The sequence below is a fragment of the Megalobrama amblycephala genome, linkage group LG9 (assembly GCF_018812025.1).
Source record: "Megalobrama amblycephala isolate DHTTF-2021 linkage group LG9, ASM1881202v1, whole genome shotgun sequence".
NCBI classification, from domain to species: Eukaryota; Metazoa; Chordata; class Actinopteri; order Cypriniformes; family Xenocyprididae; genus Megalobrama; species Megalobrama amblycephala.
In genome coordinates, this window is record NC_063052.1 from 25,407,786 (window position 1) to 25,421,644 (window position 13,859).

A 13,859-nucleotide genomic window follows, 5' to 3' on the forward strand; every position below is an offset into this window, starting at 1 on the left:
AAATAATATATTAATATGTTTTTTAATTTTTGTGAAAAATAGTTTAAAAAGTAAAAGAAATAATATTAATAATAATTTAAATAAATAAAAAAATCGTGAAAAAAGTAAAAATGTATCAAATATGACATTATCACCATTTTATTCTAGATACTAGAGTCGGGGTACTTGGACTCGGGCTCCAACTTGACATGGACTCTGATAATAAGTCACCACATAAAATTAAAGCTGCAATACATAAGTTTTGCCTCTTTGTCGCCATCTCTGTTTGAAACCTGCAATTGCAGTTATTTGTGGAATTATCATCTTTACGTAGGTTGTGCATCGGCACGGCTCCTCAGCGCGGATGAATCTAATGTTTGCTGACAGTCACCACAGCGGTGTGGATCACATCTTGGAAGTATGATCAAAATAAGAATTTTTCACTGGAAAATGTCATCTGAACAAGTAAGTATCATGTCTGCCACTTTTGTTCTGACCGACTGAGAAAAAAGCATTTCAATAACGCGCTACCAAAGGTGATTAAATCTAATGATCGCTTAGCTCATATCACATCAAACCGTGCAAATTATTATTACTGATATACATCAGCTTTGTGTGACTGTGTATTTAGTGTGTATTAGCGTTACCTGTAGATTTCAATTTCTGCCACTCCACAGACTGAAGTCTTTTGCTTTTGACTACAGGTTAATCTCCAGTTGTCAATGATGATTGTCATTTGGACCTTTCTGCATTACAATCTGCCATCAAAATGATAAGTTTAATTATTTCATCTGCTGTGAGAAAAGGCTATAAATGATCCGCTACCAGCAGCATCCTCACATGCCATATAGCCTACTAGCTGGGACTCCTTCTTTATGTAAACATACGTGACGTAATGACGCAAAGACAAACGGCTGCATGCTCAAATTTCCCGCGGAAACCCACCAGTACCACCCGAATTAGCTTTAAGATGACAAGATTACAAGACATCAATAAATGTCTCCGACTCAAATTGGTTAAAGGTGCCCTAGATTATGTTTTTAAAAGATGTAATATAAGTCTAAGGTGTCCCCTGAATGTGTCTGTGAAGTTTCAGATCAAAATACCCCATAGATTTGTTTTTATACATTTTTTTAACTGCCTATTTTGGGGCATCATTATAAACAAGCCGATTTTATGCTGCGGCCCCTTTAAATCCCATGGTCCACGCCCACAGAGCTCGCGCTTGCCTTGAACAGTGCCTTAACAAAGTTTACACAGCTAATATAACCTTCAAAATGGATCTTTACAAAGTGTTCCTCATGCATGCGGCATGCATGCGTCGGATTATGTGAGTATTGTATACTGTTATATTGTTTACTTCTGATTTTGAATGAGTTTGATAGTGCTCCGTGGCTAACGGCTAATGTAGGTGAAAAAAGTATAGGTGTAGGTGATGTAGGTGAAAACAGTTGGTGTTATGTTGAGATTCGCCTGTTCTTCGGAGGTCTTTTAAACAAATGAGATTTATATAAAAAGGAGGAAACAATGGAGTTTGAGACTCACTGTATGTCATTTCCATGTACTGAACTCTTGTTATTTAACAATGCCAAGATAAATTCAATTTTTCATTCGAGGGCACCTTTAAGGACTTGGAACCAACACTACTAGATACTGTTTGGAAATTGTGAGATTAAGCATATGCATTTTATTCAAAGGACACACATAGTTTTATTTATGTCTTTTGGGTTTTCAACATGGTAGGTAGAAATAATAATAATAAAAAATAATATATTTATAATATAGTTTTTACATTATAATTTTTTTACACATGAAAATATACAGTTGCTCAAATTTGGGGGTGAAAAAGTTTGAAAAGAAGACTTAGAATACAGTGCACAAGTCACATAATTCACAAAATAATCCAAAAAATGGGCCATGAGCGTAATTAAATGATGACAGCATTTTCATTTTTTTTTTTTTAACTATCCCTTTAACATGTTCTTGAAATGTTCATAGATTACATGAACAGCATGACCAACATCTTAAAGGGGGATTAGGCCCAAAAAGTGTCTAATTTCCCTGGACAGGACATCTCAATAATCCAGGCCTCTGCAGCCAAATGAGCCACATGTACAGTTGTACAGAGCTGTATGGATTGATTTAGAGCAGTATAGTGCATAGAGCTGCAGAGAGAAATATAGGTTTAGAGGAGCGGTATAGAGTGATATACAGACCATTTTTGATTGGTGTTCTGTGGCACAGAAAGATGTAAAGCAGCGAAGAGCGGCGTGGAGTTGTTTAGAGCAGCGTAGGGCGGTGTAGATCAGTGTAGTTTAGCACAGCTCCCTTCTCCCACTATCTGGAGCAGAGCGACAGACTGCCGGGCCCATGGGGCAGATTCTCTGGCATTCATCCACACTGCGAGCCTGCTGGAGGAAAGAAAATGGAGCTCTTTGGTAAAACAGAAACCCCCCTTTTTCTTTTTTTTTTTTTCTTTTTTTGCTGTTATCTCTTTTTTCGCAAATGCATGTACCATTATTTTCCTGTTCTTCACTTTGCATAGTAATAGGACCGATAGATCTCCCTCATTGGATGAATTTCCAAAATCAATTTTCTCTAATTATCATCCATTCCTTTTTGTTTTCTTCTTTTATCTCGCTTAACATCCCCTCTCTACTGTGCATTTATTCTCGTTATCTGATCCTCCCTGTCTCCAATGTGTCTCTTTCTCGTTTAACTCTCTGTTAAACTGTTAGCCTTTACCACAGCCTTAAAAAACTCATCTCTGTTCATGGGAGTGTTAACGCTCTTCAGCACATCTCTACGATGACTATGACCACTGACTGGGGTGGAAGTAATGTTTTTTTTTTTTTTTTTTTTGCAGCTGAAATCAGAAGCAGATGGATTCAGGATGGCTCAAATTAGCCTCTCTCTCGTGTTCTGCTGTTGCTAAGTAACAGTTGACAGACAGGGGGTGACAGGCCAGTGATGGCAGCGTTTGATGGCAATATGTCTTTGGCTCAATGGCTCCGAGCTAACATTGAAACAGTGCCTCATTTAAATCAGAAGGAGAGTGAGAGAGAGAGAGAGCGAGATTTTTGTAAGAGTCTGTGAGCAAGCAGATGAGCCAAACCTACCACACACATAGCCAAAATTTGTCACTCATGTCATATGTGAGAATACAATCATGTTGCCATAAGGACATCTGTTGTGTGCCAATAAAATATGTTGTTTTAAGGGCATTAACCAATCAGAATCCCGCCTTTCCCCTGCATAAGATCACAGATTTGACTATATTTTAAAACTGTCAGGCACACAGACCATCAGGAAAAACAAAAGGGATAGAAAACTAAACTGAATAAAGAGGTCATTTTTTTGTATCTATTGTAACTATTATGTATCATGTTTTTATTCGTAAAATTGTTTTATTTTCCCTAAAGTTGGCATGAAAAGGAAGTTGTGAGTCTTTTCTTCCCTATTTTTGATGTATATCTGAGTGAAAAGGCTTCTCAAAGAAAAAATGTAGGGCAGAAAGAAATGGTAAATGGTAGCCTGGTAAACGTCATCAGAAAAGAGACAAAATCAAAAAATAATATGTAACATTTGTAATAAATATTGCAATATTCCATATTAAAATAAATAATTTTGATCTCATGGTGATTTAGAGCTGTTTGGTTTGTATAGAATTAGCATTTCCCATGTAAACTGCTAGGACTACACTGGTTTTCAGATTCGTCACGCATGTAAACCTGCATCCTTGTGGTTGTTGTAGTCTTTATGTAGAAACTTGTCAGCAAAAGCGCAACTGTTTCAAAATTCATGTTTGCGGCAAAATGTTGCCTACTTTATGTTGTAAGACAATAAGTCTGTAAGTAATTAACCTTATATTTTACTGTACACTTTTGTTTGCCACTGTATGTGCAGCTCACTGCATTCAAGAAGCATTTTTACTTGACGTTACACATTACACTTTTCTCCGAAATGATAGATGGCAGTGCAGAGAAAGAGAAAGAAACCGCAGTAAACGTTAGAATAATTTTATGAACTCTGAATTTGTCAGTCACAAATTTAACAGCGTAGTTCAAATCTGACTGCTTTAATAATATTTGCGGTCTGTTTCAAGTAGGCTCACCTGCACATGCAGTCGCTGTTCGTTTAATGCCCCAAAATTTTGAGATTCGCGGAGTAATTTGTCAAGTGTGCAGTGACGTATTGGTTTTTTTTTTTTTTTTTTTCGCGCGGATCCACAACAACAGGATCCATTGAGTAGAAAATATAAACGGATTAGAAGCTGCGATGAGCAGAAACAGTCCTCAGAACCTACTCAGGTAAACTTTTAATTTACTTGTTGATAAAGTTTGACAGTTTGACAAAACAACAAACACATACATCTGTCTGGCTGTCTGGTTCTAACGTTACGTTACACTACTTTTTACAGTTTGCGTTTTATAAAATCAGTATCTTTTTTTTTTTTTTTTTTTGTACGTTTGAAATCATGTTATGAAACGAATTTTATTTATAATTTATTCATTACCCCATAGTGAAGACAAAACAGATTAAAATTACATGGTTAAATTGAAATTTCACAAAATTTTAGACTGTCACGTTTCAGTTTTTTAGCTGTTAGAAACAATCCACATACAGACTGGCAAGAAACCTTACATTTTTAAAGACATGAAATAGAGTTATGGACTTCTGTGTATTTATAGCACTAATAATAATAGGCTATAATTCAATCAATTTATACAATTAGATTAGTTAAACTGTAACAGTATGTAGAATTTAATATTAACCTAGATTAAAAAAGTCAGTTTTGCACCTTTTTGTTACCTTTTGCTCTAATTAAACTTACAGTTAAAGGTGCCATAGAATTGAAAATTGAATTTACCTTGGCATAGTTGAATAACAAGAGTTCAGTACATGGAAATGACATACAGTGAGTCTTAAACTCCATTGTTTCCTCCTTCTTATGTAAAGCTCATTTGTTTAAAATAGGGCTGGGCGATATATTGCATGCAATTGTCACGCGCATTTCGTCAGTAAAGCCGGTTCCCTTATTACGGCTAAATCGCCATCACCTGCTTTCAAATGGAGCGGCATTTAATAGACAGAGCCGTAGTTCACTGACAAGCTACGCAATATCGTGTTCATTATCGCAGATGAATCGCCTTTGATAATGAACGTGATATTGCGTAGCTTGTCAGTGAACTACGGCTCTGTCTATTAAATGCCGCTCCATTTGAAAGCAGGTGATGGCGATTTAGCCGTAATCAGGGAACCGCCTTTACTGACGAAATGCGGGTGAAATTCACATGCGATATATCGCCCAGCCCTAGTTTAAAAGACCTCCGAAGAACAGGTGAATCTCAACATAACACCGACTGTTACGTAACAGTCAGGATCATTAATATGTACACCCCCAACTATTGCATATGCCAGCTCATGTTCAAGGCATTAGACAAGGGCAGCCAGTATTAACGTCTGGATGTGCACAGCTGAATCATCAGACTAGGTAAGCAAGCAAGGACAACAGCAAAAAATGGCAGATGGGGCAATCATAACTGACATGATCCATGATAACATTATATTTTTAGTGATATTTGTAAATTGTCTTTCTAAATGTTTCGTTAGCATGTTGCTAATGTACTGTTAAATGTGGTTAAAGTTACCATCGTTTCTTACTGTATTCACGGAGATCAGAGTCATTTCGTTATTTTCATTATTAAACACTTGCAGTCTGTATAATTCATAAACACAACTTCATTCTTTATAAATCTCTCCAACAGTGTGTGATGTTAGCTTTAGCCACAGACCATAGCCTCAAACTCATTCCGAATCAAATGTAAACATCCAAATAAATACTATACTTACATGATCTGATATACGGCATGACAAACACTTTGTAAGGATCCATTTTGAGGGTTATATTAGCTGTGTGAACTTTGTTTATGCAATGTATTATAGAGTCATGAGCTTGGAGGCGGGGAGCGTGAGGATTTAAAGGGGAAGCACGCTGAATCGGTGCATATTTAATTATGCCCCAAAATAGGCAGTTAAAAAAATGAATTAAAAAAAATCTATGGGGTATTTTGAGCTGAAACTTCACAGACACATTCAGGGGACACCTTAGACTTATATTACATCTTGTGAAAAAAGCGTTCTAGGGCACATTTAAGTCTTAGCAAGATTCTTCAAAAGATTTTTAATTTTTCCTTGTTCAGAATAATAACGGTAAGCAGGTTTAGAACAACATGAGCATAAAAAATACAAAACAGTAAATTAATGAGAGATTTGTCATTTTCAACTATTTTAACCCACAAGTTCCACATTTTCCTTGTAGAGTTTTTTTTTTCTCATTTTCAAGACTTTTAAATAATACATTGAATATATTTGTAAGCTACTGCCATCATATGTTCCCTCATTTATTTTACTTTGATGTGTAATGCAATGTTTATTATATTCTGTACTAGTATGTATGTCTCATTCTATAGCAATATTAAAAAGAGAGGGTCTGATAGAGATGAGATAGAGGGAATAAGAAAGAAGCTCGGGCACAGTATTAGCTAGAGAAGGTTTATTATTCTCTGCAGCACTCAATCAAACATTGGCCCTATGAACAGAGAGTAATGCTAGAGAATCAACCTCAGGGCTTCTGTCTGTCTCTCTCTCTGTCTCTCTCTCTTTTATTCCTTACAGTGTGTGAGTGGTATCCATCTGTCAACTGTCAGTGCCAGTGAGAGATATCCAGAGCTGTCACATCTTGTCAGCTCTCTGAGCTGACGCCTTTTGCAGCTGCCTGGCCAACACACACATACACACACACTGTCCCCGATGATGGCCAGCATGCAACCACACTAAATGGGGAAATAATGTGGCTGAAAGAAAGAAAGCAGATAAAAGCTGTATAAAAAAAATCATGGGCCGGAAGAGGGATGGAGGGATGGCAGGAGCAGACAGATTGTACAGAGGGACGATGAGTCAGATCCAGGCTGTAGAACTCTGTGGATGAGAGACTGAGTTGGAGAACCATCAAAGTGCTGTGGACAGGGGGTTAGGCGAGGGGCAGCGGGCATACGGGCAGCGTGAGGAGGATTAACACAGAGAAAAGCTCAGAGATGGCTGTTTCAATGGCCACAAGATGAAAGGGGCAGAGTAGATATATGACATATATATAGCCTGTCCCTCTTCAGCACGCATTGGTCGTCCGTTTCTCCTTCAGTCTGCAGATTAATGTTCTTGATAGAGCTTCTAAGACTCGCGTGACTTTGCCGTTAGTTTGAATGGCTGTTAAACGGCTTGATGTAGCTATTTGGCTCTTGTCCCAGCTCTTAAAATGATCTCCTTCTCCTTGTCTACTTTCCATCATTAGTTCAGATCTTCACAAGATCTGGATAAATAAAAGCAAGATGGCTTCAGCTCCATCAAGCTCATCGGCGTGTTAAAAAATCTAAAGACGAGGGAGGAAAGGATCATTTTGAATTTTGGAAAAGCGCCAGCTGAGTGTTGAGAGATCAGAGCAGGACATTCCCATCTGACTTCCTGTCTTGATTTCACTCAACAGGAAGCAAGAAGTCAGGTGTGGCCGGGGGAAACAAAGCTACAGCTTATGTTTAAGACGTCCATCTCTGGGGCCCAGATTTGAAGGATTAGTTCACCAAAAAAATTAACATCCTGGCATGATTTACTCACCCTTGTGTTGGACTAAACATGGATTCTGTTATTTTTTATGTAAAGTATAAAGTTGCATGTGTCTAGATTCTTTAATTGTAATGACATGAGATTAGTATGCTCATTTTGGGGGGTATACTATCCATTTACATGTGGAAGACTAAAGACATATGGTCAGGTGTTTAAATGAAGCACTCATTTTCCCTGGCTGACACAATATAATGATGAGAAGTACTGTGCATAAAATGAGCGGGCGTTAGAAAGAGAGATGATTAAAGATTGAGAGATGATGTTGATGTACATGTGAGTTTTGTGGCATTTGACAGTTTCCGCATTTGCATCTGCAACCTCAGCAAAACTGATCTTTACAACTCAGACAGAGCAGTGTGTATGCGTGTGTGTCTTACAATGGCTGATGTGTGGTTGTGCTCAGGGCTTGACATTAACACCCGCCAACCTGCCAAATGCGGGTGGATTTCAGTATTGGTGTAATGCAGTCACTCCTACTAGCCACTTTGGGAGGTTGAATTTTATAAATAATATATACTTTTTTCAATTGGCTTTTAAAAAGGCATCTGAAATAATAAACTAAATGCAATGTAGTGTCAAAAATATTGATACATATTGATACTAAAATATCTGAAATGCTTCCACTACTCATTTTCTATAGAACAGATACACGACACCAGCTGCGCTTTCTTGCTCTCCCATCTCTCCGACAGCAAGTTGATACACAAACTTGCCTCCCCTCACTCACTTGTTTCATTTGCTCAGGATGAATATTGTTGGTGTTACAGGGCTTGAATTCAGGCATAGGATTTGTGTGTATTGCGCATAATTTTACTCATTCCCGCAGATTTTGTGCTCACACCCAAAGCGCGTGCATATGAAGCCGGCTCTCAGTACTAAATTGAGTTCACTGCTTATTGTACTTAAACAGTCAAATACACACAAAATAATGTCAAAATGCGGGTCTTGGCGAGTATTCACGTAAACACAGTCAGTTATGCTTTAAGTGAACATAAACAGTTGAGAAAGAAAATGCGTGTAACATATAAAGCCCTGGGTATACTTTTTTTTTTTTTTTTACGCGAACGCCAGTGTACACGCACAGTCGAATGCACAGCCCTGCAAAGCACTCGTACACATACATACACAGGCGTTTGAAGCATGCAGTTCTTTTGAGCAATCTCTCACTACAAGTTACAACCCATGTAAACATCTTTGTATTTTTTCATGCTATAGTTGTACAAAGGAGGGTAACTTTCTACCCTCTTTGCAAAATCTCTTCTCTATGTTGGCCTCCATTGTTGCTGTAGCTTGCATCGATTCTGGCCTGTTCTGTTTATGCAGTTTTTCTTTGACTACCTTGTGAATTGATGCCCCCAGGGTAGAGTCCTGCACAGGCCCTGTTTGATAAACCTGCACCCGCAGTTATTAACACCACACCCGACCCGATATCTGACAGAAACACTAATTTTAGCCCGCACCCGACCCAGTTGACATAAAAACCGCGACCCGACCTGCACTCGCTGTAAATCTCAGGTAGACAAAAATATTTTTCTCATGTAGCCTAACACAAGCAATAAAACCAACATTAGGCATTATATGTCGCTGGATCTAATTAAACATTGCATTAAACAACACAAGTAAAATAGAACAAAGAATGTTTTAGTAGGGCTATTTAACTGTAAGCTTAAAGCTAGTAAATATTTTATCAGATTCACTCTGCATTTTAACGTGGTTGTCTCTTCTAAAACTAAGCAGTGTTTACCTGGCCACTGGTCCTCTTTGTAGCAGCGCGAAAAATATTCTAAAACATTTATTCAAATTGTAAATAGCCTATATTAAATACATAAAGTGAGCAAAGCGTGCTCCCTAATAATCACTATAGCTTTCAATCCGATGCAGCGTGATTGGCTACAATGCTCAGCGCAATTAGAAGCCTTTAACGGTCTTCAGACAGCGCGTGAACACAAATAAGCACAGGACCATTTGAAAGCAATCAGATTCGATTCTGATTCTGGGAGTCACGATCCGATTCCAAAATGATTCTTGATCTTCTTTTTTCTTATTAATTAATTAAATTACTGACTTGAAAATCTTAAAATCCTTACGTAAGCAATTATAAGTAGCCTACTTTTTAAAAATTACTAAATTGAAACTGTCTGTTAAGAATTTTAAACTTATATAACTTCAAAACATACAAGCAAGTAGCTAAATAATAGAAACAATAGAAATAGTGCTATTTAAGATTATCTGAACGTTTTCCATTCAAGAAATATGAGTAATTTTCTTTCTCATCTTTACTGTTGTTTGATTGTTACTATGACAACACAGACGGCGGGAGCTCTAAAGCCGGGCACACCTAACGATTAGCTGTAACATTCTAAGACTGAACTGAACCAAAGTCCCTTTAAGACAAGTCATTTCACTCGGCGGCCATCTTTGAAACGCCTCTCGGGCATCCTGGGCATCATGCCCTATCTCTTTGAATGGGGAAACATCAAATTCTCCAAAACTGTTCACCAACCTTACAATTACATTTCATATTTGAAATCACCAATGAAATCTGACAACAGCTGTCTTATAAATGTTTTATCCAAACGCTCGAATCATGACAAAAAACTGTATTTTTTAGGCTGGATCAAGCTAATGCGCATGCGCAGACCTAAATGCGCGTCTCTTCTGCCATGTTTCAGAGGCGCGCGTCTGACTGTTTCTATAGAAACCGGCGCTTCTAACGGCTGTTGCAGTGACGCGATGACTTTACCAGTCGGCGATTGGCTCTTATTTAGAAGGCGGGACTTATTCCGCCATATTGCGCGTTACACTTTCTCCCATTCAAAACAATACGAGTGACACGTCTTGTGTTATTCTATAGTCTTTGACTGAACACACATACCGATTGTAGCTGCATTCACGCAGAGATCTCTATTGAAATATAAGAAGTAATGTGGTTTGTTCTGTCCGTTTAATCCCTTAAAACATAACTGGCTGTGTTTACGACATAAATGATGACTTTGTAGAGCAGTAAGGAAAATACCGGCGGTTAAGTCCGCGCACTGCATGTGTAACATCAAACAAAGCGCGCGTCTTTCACAAGGCATCCTGTGCAATGAAGCCCGCGAGTGTCCTTTATAATTCGCTTCAACCTTCCGAACTTTATGAAAGATTATTTTGCGGAAGATATGTGTGTGAGGAATTGGAAGCAAGCAGAATACGGGTGTTTCTAAACCACACTCAGCGTCATCGCGCATCTGGTTAAAGCGGAACTCAGTAAGATTTGCGAAGCTCCCCCTACAGGTTCCTTCAGTGAATCACACTGTCATAAATACTCCAAGCACAGCTCTGGACTACAACGCTCACCAGCGCAGTAGTTTCGCAAATACAGTACAAGAAAGAGGAAGTGGCTAATTTGCAAATACAGTACACTCGATGGAGGTGGATAATTTTCGAAATTGTCTTATAAAGTCATAATATATACATTGTTTTTGAATTACCGTAAAGCATTTTGTCACTCTCACATGAACGTGAACATGAGGCGAGATTGTGTTGGGTCGATGCAGCTCAACCTATGAGCTCAACTTGCAAGTGCTGTATTCTGGAGTAGACGTGCCAGAGGGGGTTAGTGCACACGTCAAACAATTAACCATCATAAGGACTATTTAAACTATTTATGAAGGTAAAAAAAAAGTTACTTAGTTCTGCTTTAAAACTATAAGCTCAGAATCGATTCAGAATCGTTGGATAGAGAATCGCGATGTATCTTTTTTTTTTCTCCCACCCCTAGCGCTGTCACTCACGGAAAAACCCCTTAACTGTTAAAAGGACAAGATAATACATCAGACATTTAAACTGATTTTTTATTATGAACATATGACTGACCTGAAGGAAAATGTTAAATCTGAATGCAGGTAATAAACTTGCACACTCGATCTCTTTCTCATAATACTCTTCTACATAATACAGTAAGCTTCATTGAACAATATCAATTGAGAACAAACAGATTATGTTGCTAAGAGTGTTTGCTAAGGGTGTTGTGTAGTGATACACAGAACTGTTGGGTGAACACAGCTATTGACCAGTCAGAATCAAGGACAGGAACTAACCATTTTATAATGTGTGATTGTGCACATTTTCTTATATGTTCACTACTTTTATGATGCTTTTTGTTTTTTTTATTTTGATGCTTGACATTTTACCATCCACTTTCATTGTATGTAAATGGCCATTTAGACATTCTTTAGCAAAATTTCTTCTTTTTTGCTCCACACAAAAAAAAAAAAAAAAAAAGAAGCCCTACAGGTTTGGAATGACACAAGGGTGTGTAAATAATGACAGCATTTTAATTTTTGAGTGAACTATCCCTTTAAGGTTTCTGAAGATTTAATGTGATGTTTTGTAAGAGTTAGAAAGTCTGAAAGAAAGTAGTATAGATGTTGTTTGTGTGGTTTTTTACGTGGAATAATGTGTGATTGTGCACATTTTCTTACAGGTTCACACAAACGCACCAGGAGGGATCTGAAGCCCACGCGACACAGACACCTCAACCGAATGTAAAACAAACACACTCGATTTCACTCTTCAAAAAGATGTTCTCCACCTTCAAAGCCTTACGACGAAAGCGGAGCGGAACGCTCCAAAACACAGGCAACAAACAACTCGTTTATACATTCTCCTAATTCCTCTCCGACGGGCCTCAATGTCTTTCTTCCGCAACAGACTGTTGGGGATCACGGCTTCAATGTTGCGGTTTTAAGACTCCTCCGTCTCCCCTCCCCGCTCCTCCGCTATCTCTGTGATAAACGCCGGAGCAAATTCAAAGCCAAACAAACACGGATTCAAAGAAAGATTTTCGTGGCAACTTAAGGAAAGCGTGCGTTCCTGACAACGTGTCGCCGGGGAGTTTGTTCAGTCGGTGCTCGCTCAGATAGACCCTGGCTGCTCATCCTGAGCAGGGAAGTGCATTTGCTTGATTATCATTAAAAAAAAGAGAGATGATGTCTTCAGAAGTCAGCAGGGATATTTATCAGACTCGCAGTTGGAGACATGATGGCGTGTCTCTTCTAATAGAACAGCCTCAAGGCTCTGGGCCTGTGTGTGCAGGTTATGATCCCATGAGAAGTGAATAAGTAAAGCGCTGACTGATCACATGTATTTACTTCATGCTTGCCTTTTGTCCTGTAATGAATATCAATGAATGAAAAGGCAAATGTGGATGAATAACGTAGATGGCGTACTTATTCAAATGCATATTACTGCGGCATAAAATACTGTAGACTATATGACACAACAGATAAGGCTTTTAACATCTACCATTATAAACCAGGGCCGTAACCACCATAGACATTGAGGGGGACAATAAATAGAAATGGCCAAATTTGATATTATTGATGCTGCTCTGCTGTACTCCATTACGCTCTGTTTGTTGTTAGGATGATAAAAAAAGATTTCAAAGTTCATCACTGTCAGAATGAGTGAGCTGGCCAATCAAATCAAAGAAGGCGGGGCTTAATGTTCACAGAAAACAAGTGTGAATTCCAATGTGACGCTTTCTTTTTAGCAGTGAAAGAGTACGTGGCGAGTAAATAGCTAAACATTTAATATTTGACAACTGTTTTATAAAATACATATATATATATATATATATATATATATATATATATATATATATATATATTATTTGCAAATAGTTTACATTGATTACTTAATAAATACAATAGACCTGGAACTTTTACCGTTATTATTTTTTATTAGTTATTAAAGAGGATCTTTTCGTCGACTGAGAAACCAAAGACTGTTACTGAGTTTTTGAAATGAGCGCATGCATAAGAATTTCGAGGGAACGCCTCCCAAAACTCGTGCACGAGTATTGGAACACGAGTGTTTACCACCGGCATTCGCTGTGTCGTGTTAGTGGATTCATTATGTCGGACTCACCGCAGGTAACTCATAATCTGCAGTTGTTACTCCTGTCTCCGGACAAAAACATTGCATGTGGCGCCTGTGGAGTGTGGAAAGTTACTGGAGCGCGCAGCCGCGCTCGTCTCTCACAAGGAACGTCATGGCAGTGATTGACAAGCCAGAGGGCCAATCGCGTAAACGATTGGCTGATGTTTTTAAGGCCCTACCTCGTGCACAGATGATGTATATTAATATTATTCCTTTCAGTGCACCTAATAAATAGTCTTTTATCAGTTAGTAAAGAGAGTTTCAAGTAATATTGC

General features: G+C 38.2%; 1 long non-coding RNA gene across 5 annotated transcripts in view; it reads left to right on the plus strand.

The window, feature by feature from the left end:
* Positions 1–2,383: 2,383 nt before the first annotated feature.
* Positions 2,384–13,859, plus strand: part of LOC125275434 — a 32,466-nt gene continuing 20,990 nt past the window's right edge. For 4 of the 5 annotated variants that reach the window (XR_007186444.1, XR_007186446.1, XR_007186447.1 and 1 more), the window contains exon 1: positions 2,384–4,289. This is a non-coding gene — a long non-coding RNA (uncharacterized LOC125275434). The remainder of the gene's footprint in view (positions 4,290–13,859) is intronic. The other variant, XR_007186448.1, reaches the window with a different exon arrangement.